We start from the raw sequence: 7500 nt of genomic DNA, 5'->3' as shown, positions 1-7500 counted from the left end.
TCTGTCAGTGATATTTCTCAGAAAACTGGATCTTTCCTAGTGGAGCATTAACTTCATATATTTAAGGTGCACCTGACTTTATTTTTGCGAAGTGATATGTTTCTCTTGAGTTTTGCCCAGGAACACAAGTCAGTCTCCACTCGATCATATCTTGGACTAACCGCTCTCCCCACCCCTCTCTCTCTCTCTCTCTCTCTCTCTCTCTCTCTCTCTCTCTCTCTCTCTCTCTCTCTCTCTCTCTCTCATAAATAAAACATGAAAATAAGTAGCAAGATTAATGGACTCAATCAGACTCCTACAACTAAACATCTCCTTATAATCCTTAAATGAAGTTGGAAAGAAAATCAAAACCAAAAAGACTATCTAAACCTGTATAATAAAACTTCAGTACCAAAATAGTTTGATATTAGTATCATCTTGTTTTCGGAGGAAATATAGCCTGGAAAAATAGTTGCTGAGAGAGAGAGAGAGAGAGAGAGAGAGAGAGAGAGAGAGAGAGAGAGAGAGAGAGAAACATACTTTAGTAAGGACAGTAAAACCGCGAAGTGGGGTATGTGCAGGTTAAAAAACTCAAGAATGTAGGCGATCCAGAATCTTTTCCTTCTACTTACCTGTGAAATGGTGAAACTAACCTGAAAAGTTAAAAGAAAATAAATTAATAACAGTGCAGTGAAAAACTACATTATTTCTCTCAGAAAATACAATATATCGTAAAACCAACATAAAAATGATAGCAATTTGGAGCATTCAGATAAATACTCAAACCAAACTATTTAATTACGATTTATTGGACGGATTTGTCCAATGTAACTCGAGAATTTAATCACTATCCATTTATATGCTCAGGAATACCTTAATACAGATAAGAGAATAACAAAAGATACACAAAATTAAACACGGAATGAAAGCGTCTTCTTTTCGGTGGTAAATAAAATCGTATTATAGACAGCAGCAGCAAACGTTGTAGTTTTATTACTACTAATGATAATCGTTCATTCATACATCACCAAGGCTGGCATATTCTCTCTAGCAACACAATGAAAAACCCTTAATCATTCTAATGCGAAAGATTCTCATTCAAAAATAAGCTCCAAAGGCTCATCCATTTCCACAAGTCAACAAGGAGTGGGATAAGCTGTTTCTAACGGTACTTTAAAGTCGAACTGATTATCCAACAAACAGGCAATTTCACTATTCTCATCCTTCGGGAGACCCTAATGGTTGGTTTCTTGCGGGGATGTAATCATGTACTTGATATTTTTATGCAGTAATCATATGTTTCTGTGAGGGCATATTCTTTGTTTTCCTAGTTTTTTCTTTAGATTTGTAATCAAATATGAATCTTTTTATGATAGAATCTCTGTTTTTCTGCACTCTGCGAACCTTACCCGCTGGGAAAATGTAACTGAAAATGCTTATCAGTTCAAAATACTTATTTCGATAAAATAAATCACAAAATACTCCCCCAACACCCACTGCGCCACATGTTTCCCAACATACGAGTCAAACTTTCAATTCTTCCTTCTAACCTGTCAACGCAAGGTGAATAATTCTTGCTTCTGAAGGACCATGCTAGCTTTCAATGCACGTAACGGTCGGTGACAATTAGGGATTCCTTCTTACATTTTCATTTCCGACAGGAAAAATAAAAATTCAGTGAAAATATTTTTGTTGTTTTTTCTTTAAGGAGTTGTAAAAAGGAGAGTCCCAAAATTCATAGTGATCTAGACCACCCGAGAATACAGTTATATTGAGAAAGTACGCCTTCTATTCCTTCTTATCTTGATCTCTACAAATTTGGTTGTCCTCACGCCTATTTATTACAATCACATCCCTACCCACAAAAATACATTTAGGAAAGGCGAACTTCATATTGGTTCGGTTGTAGACTGGATATAAAAGTATGTACGAGTACGACCTAGGATAAAGAAGTTTTGATTTCTATTTTCAGCTTTTCAGAGGTAGTGTAACATGGTATAAAACCTCACCAACTATGTATAACGGGTTTTATATATATATATATATATATATATATATATATATATATATATATATATATATATATATACGTCTCGAATATATATCGGACTACCCGCCCAGTTCTCCTCGTGCTGCTGGGAGAAAGGGAGCGGGGTTTCGGTAATACATGTACACATTCGTTACCGGGGTCTAAGCGATGTCAGGCAGGGCAGCCGGTCGAGGTTACGGCCTACCCCACCGCCAAATCAAAGTCCTTCAAAGAAGGCACCGTGCTTATCCCATATAAAAATGGGTATAAAAGCACGTTAAAACGAAGAAGAAAAAAAAATATATATATATATATATATATATATATATATATATATATATATATATATATATATATATATATATATATATATATATATATATACATACAGTATAAAGTCAAATAGCAATCAGTACAAGTTTGTACTGACTGCCATTTTACTTTACGCCTGTATGTACAACCTCGTTAAAAAGAAATAAGTAAATGATATGAACTGAACAATGTTAAGAAATATTCTAAATTTATACCCATCAAAACACTGATCAGCTTCTCAACAGGTCGCACTTAAAACAGACACAGGTATCGTTACGCATAATTACATAATTTATTTCGATCGTAAAAAAGTGGAAAGTATGATAGCAACAATAACATTATTATTATTATTATTATTATTATTATTATTATTTTTATTATTATTATTATTATTATTATGAAAACACTGTGGTTTTGTATCCAGTAATTTAATAACTTAGCCATTTACGTTGTCACTTCGGGGCACGATCTACCTCGGCGACATTTTTCAATGACAGAAATTAAGAAGGAAGAAAGGAATTTGCCTGACTGACTTCGGGACAACAACGACCAATCTCTGACACTTGTAACGATGTTAGATATGAGTATTTTTTACTGATTTTCCTTTTATTGGTCTGAAATTTTACTTCATTATTTGTCCTTTACCGAAGTCTGTGTTTTGAAAGTAATGAAAACATCACAAGTTAAGAACAACTCCAGTAGTCCTGGGCCATTCAAACGTACTGTTTATTGGATCAGCTAAACTACCTGTTGATCAAAAGGAAAAACATATTGGTACAGTAACACTAGGTTTGAGTGTTCAAACGTATCACTGTATAACCTCTACCAAAATTATTTAGGAAACGTAATTTAAAAGTTGCTTTCACGAATTTGACGAAACGTATGGAAAATGTTACCTTCATACATTCGTCGATTGATGTTTCAGTGAGCAATTTTACGTGTGGCTAATATAGAAACTTTTTGGTTATAAAAATTCTATTTCAAAACTACGCACCGTCATTAAATTTACTAGGTGAAATGCATGGTAAATAACGATCAATATGTTTTTACTAGGTATATGATGACATCTGTACGGAATGAATTTTTTACTATGGTTTCGTGATGACGATTTTTTATCATTATTACTGATGTAATGCTCAAAGGATAATAACGGAAGTAAAAATAAAACAACTGCTTACGAATTATCAATCAAGAACACAGACTCGAAACCGAACTAGACTACTGAAAATGGGGCTAAAAACAAAGAAATTGGGGCAGGGGCTTATGACCCTCGGACCTATCAAAGGTAAACAGTCAAATCGGTGCATGTGTCAGTTCCCTAGATTGAGTATTACGGGAAATCAACCCTCATGAATCGTTCATCGACCGACGGACCAAAATAGGCATAAGAGGCATAATCAGAGGAAATTTTGCAAGCAATCTAAAATAGCATATTGGCTATTTATTGAGCGATATTTACTTATTTGCATTTGTCTATTATTTTAAGGATGCAAGTATACATCCTTGTGCGTGTGGATGCACGTCTGTCTACTAATTAGTCATGTTTAGGATATAGCTTTCAGAAGTGTGGCTACTATTGTTTGTGGGTTTTTTTTTGTACTTTTGCTGCTGTAATTATTGCAATGCAATCAGTAATGACAAAACCACATGCTGATCTTACCACCTATCATTAACCTTTGTCACATAAGTCAAATATCTGTATAGAGAAAAGAACGTAGGAAACTTTCTTTGATACTAATAAAAATAGTTTATTTTCAAAGATACGTTGCAAAGGTAATACCTACAGTGTATCACTCCTGAGAGATTAACACAGTCCTTAAGGCACAGGATTTTCCATACTGAATAGCATTCCACTAGTTATGTACGGAACATCCAAATTTTGACCATGAAACTTCCAAAATTTTTCATAAAAAGCAATATGAGGATGTAGGTTATAGAAGACTAACAGCTTTTTCAATGGAAGTGAAGCCTGTGTCAGAATATTTTGGGGAGAGAAAGTTTTGTTGTTTCTAAGGCTGTTAAAATATCAACAGATGAAATGATGCGAGAAGGAAAATTATGAAGGGTTGCAAACTTTCAGGACACGGCAATGTATTGCAAATATAGTGTATAATTATTAATGTTTACCGACGAAAGTGAGTGCACGAAGGGAAAGTTAAGAGTAAATGTGAGCAATAAGAGGGATCTTTAGCTGTTGATTCCTATCAGTATTTGACAGTAAATATAACGGACAAGATATAAAAAAAAAAGGAGAGGGGTTAAGAATAAGTGAAGGAAGGAAGGTAGCAAATTTCAGACACAGATTGGGAATGTTTATGAAAACCAAATTGCGATGTATGCCTAGAACAGCAAATTAGTAGATTAGATCGACCATCCGAATGGGTCACTTCATGTAACCCGTGTTCATTCTGACAGGTCTCTATCGGGTGTCTTGGACGAACCCTCAATCTGTCAAACACCAGGATTGACGATATTGAAATGAGAACTGACTGCCCATTACTGTTAACCATCTTCATGGAACGAAGTAATATTATGGGAGGTTTTCTTCTTTTTATTAGACAATAAAATTCTCAACATATTTAACAATTAAAATACTGTCTCATCTTCTTATATACAAATTATGTCTTGTTTGATGAATTTGTTAAATGATATTATCATCCCAAAAGATTGTTAATACTTCAGCTACTGAGCTTTAGGATGACGATCCTGCATCCATCCCATGTTAAATGGAACTCCCAATTACGTTGAGTGGATCGAACAGCTGATGCAAACTGACTCGCATTGACAGAACTACTGACTGGATGCGAGTGCTAAGGTAAACGTAACTGGTAACTGTGCCGTTTCATCATAACAATTAATTAGTTAATGTTGGCAACTGAAATATGTATAATCATGTAATTACGAAATAATAATGATTACACTTAGATCACCATTATAATCACACTAATACTGTTTTGAAGTAAATACTAAAATATAACATATTGATAGGGTGCAGTCTCATTCCTACTCAAAATAGCCTCTGACTCTATAGTTATAACATATAAAGAGAATGTTGAGACACTTCTCCTTTATTGAAGTGAAATCTCGATGTCGAATGTGATCACAAGAAAAGATATTGAAGCCTTTCGGATGAAATGTTAGATTAGTACGTGGAGAAAAAAACTGAAATAACGATAGATATGGAAATACGTAGAAAAGTATTAAAATGTTAGCATACGTGAAAGGACTGAATAGATTCCCAGCAGATGGTTTCTCTCTCTCTCTCTCTCTCTCTCTCTCTCTCTCTCTGCTGAATTCACTATCATTCATCTCATATAATTTTTAATGATCTCTCCTCCTATGAAAACGTATTTTAAGTAACCATTTTTTCATTCTTTAACTTCCCATTTCCCCATTGCAACACTTCCTACCCTTCTCTGTCCACGAACGCTCCCTGCAAAACTTTATGGCCCAGTCTTTATATTTTCCATCCTCAATGTTCCTCCCGTTTCCAAGTGTGTTATCCTAACTGATTTTTCATCCACTGTCCCCTTACATCCTACTCTCACATCCATCTTCTAAAGCTCATTTGTCTTAATTATACCTTTCACGTCCGTACTCCACCAACATAAAATTCTGTCTGCTTAAATGTTCAGCTTAATTATATAATAGTCAGAAAATATGAAGTATCCAATTTCCTCACCATTATATCCACTAAGTTGCTCAACCATTAACCTGCACTTGCACTTAATCTAAAAAAAAAAACTTTTCTTCTCAATTTTCTCTTGGATTATTCTGGCTAATAAAAACAACTCTCTCTCTCTCTCTCTCTCTCTCTCTCTCTCTCTCTCTCTCTCTCTCTCTCTCTCTCTCTCTCATTTATATATATATATATATATATATATATATATATATATATATATATATATATATATATATATACTGTACATATATAAAAGGCATTATCAATATAGTATTATAGTGGTATAATTCCAAAAGAGGGTAGCCTGTCAACTTTCTCAACTTTCTCGCTCTTTCTCTCATATATATAAACATATATATATATATATATATATATATATATATATATATATATATATATATATATATATACATATATATATATATATATATATATATATATATATATGTATGTGTGCGCCTGCATGCAAAGGGAGGGAGAATGAATCTAACAAATATCCGAAAACTAAATTCTTTAATTTGAATTTTGAATTTAAAAGAACAGGAATCCTTGACATACACTAATGATATAAGGACATAGATTAATGTCAGATATAATGGTACAGTACAGATTATTACTCGGATTTTACATTCGTATTTAATATTCCATTGTATCCCTCAGGATAAATCCGCTTAAGGTGTCAAAGAAGATTGTCCTTCAGTTAGAATGCCGTGAGGAAAAACAGTAGCTGGAACTACAGCAATAAAAGCTGTAAAAGTCTAGACGATATTAACGACTACCATTGTTACCTACAAAAGATAAGTATAATTGACATAACAACATCATGATGGCAAATGTTGCCTTCATCCTAAATATAAAGAAGCATCACAGGGGCACCGCAGCAAACAAGCGAATACTTTCGCTTAGCCTAACAATAAAACACCCTCCTATTACCTTCACTTCCTTACGGCCAAAAATAGTCATCCGCTTACACAACCACCGAAATTTAGGAAACACTGACTCCTACACTACTCTATAGCATGAGAAATTAATGATCTGTGCCACCATTGGCCAACTACACAGGCTTTCCACCTACGGTTAACAAAAACGTTCCGTGCAATTCTTTTGTGGGCTGAGGTCTTATTTTTTATATAATAATACATATACAAATTGATGTTTTTAGTTTATATACATGTGTATGTATTATATATATATATATATATATATATATATATATATATATATATATATATATATATATATATATATATATATATATATGAATGAATTTTTATCACATCACCGTGATTCATATACAAGCATTAAGCTACAAACGTCCTTTAATATCCAATGCACTCTACCTCGGGAACTTATTATCAACTAAAAATTCCCTTCCGGTAACATATATGAAAATATATTATTCCCAAGGTAGAGTGAATTGGATATTAAAGGACGTTTTTAGGTTAATGGTTATTATATATATATATATATATATATATATATATATATATATATATAT

The 7500-nt window shown here is 33.3% G+C and overlaps 1 long non-coding RNA gene across 1 annotated transcript in view; it reads right to left on the bottom strand.

The window, feature by feature from the left end:
- The window catches only part of LOC136835586 (uncharacterized), a 179888-nt gene that overhangs the window by 9426 nt on the left and 162962 nt on the right, over positions 1 to 7500 (bottom strand). Inside the window, exon 2 of the long non-coding RNA XR_010852206.1 lies at positions 612 to 632. This is a non-coding gene — a long non-coding RNA (uncharacterized lncRNA). The remainder of the gene's footprint in view (positions 1 to 611; positions 633 to 7500) is intronic.

This window comes from Macrobrachium rosenbergii, chromosome 4 (assembly GCF_040412425.1).
Source record: "Macrobrachium rosenbergii isolate ZJJX-2024 chromosome 4, ASM4041242v1, whole genome shotgun sequence".
NCBI classification, from domain to species: domain Eukaryota; kingdom Metazoa; phylum Arthropoda; class Malacostraca; order Decapoda; family Palaemonidae; genus Macrobrachium; species Macrobrachium rosenbergii.
The sequence above is the reverse complement of the archived record's forward strand: the minus strand, read 5'-3'. Positions and strand labels throughout refer to the sequence as shown.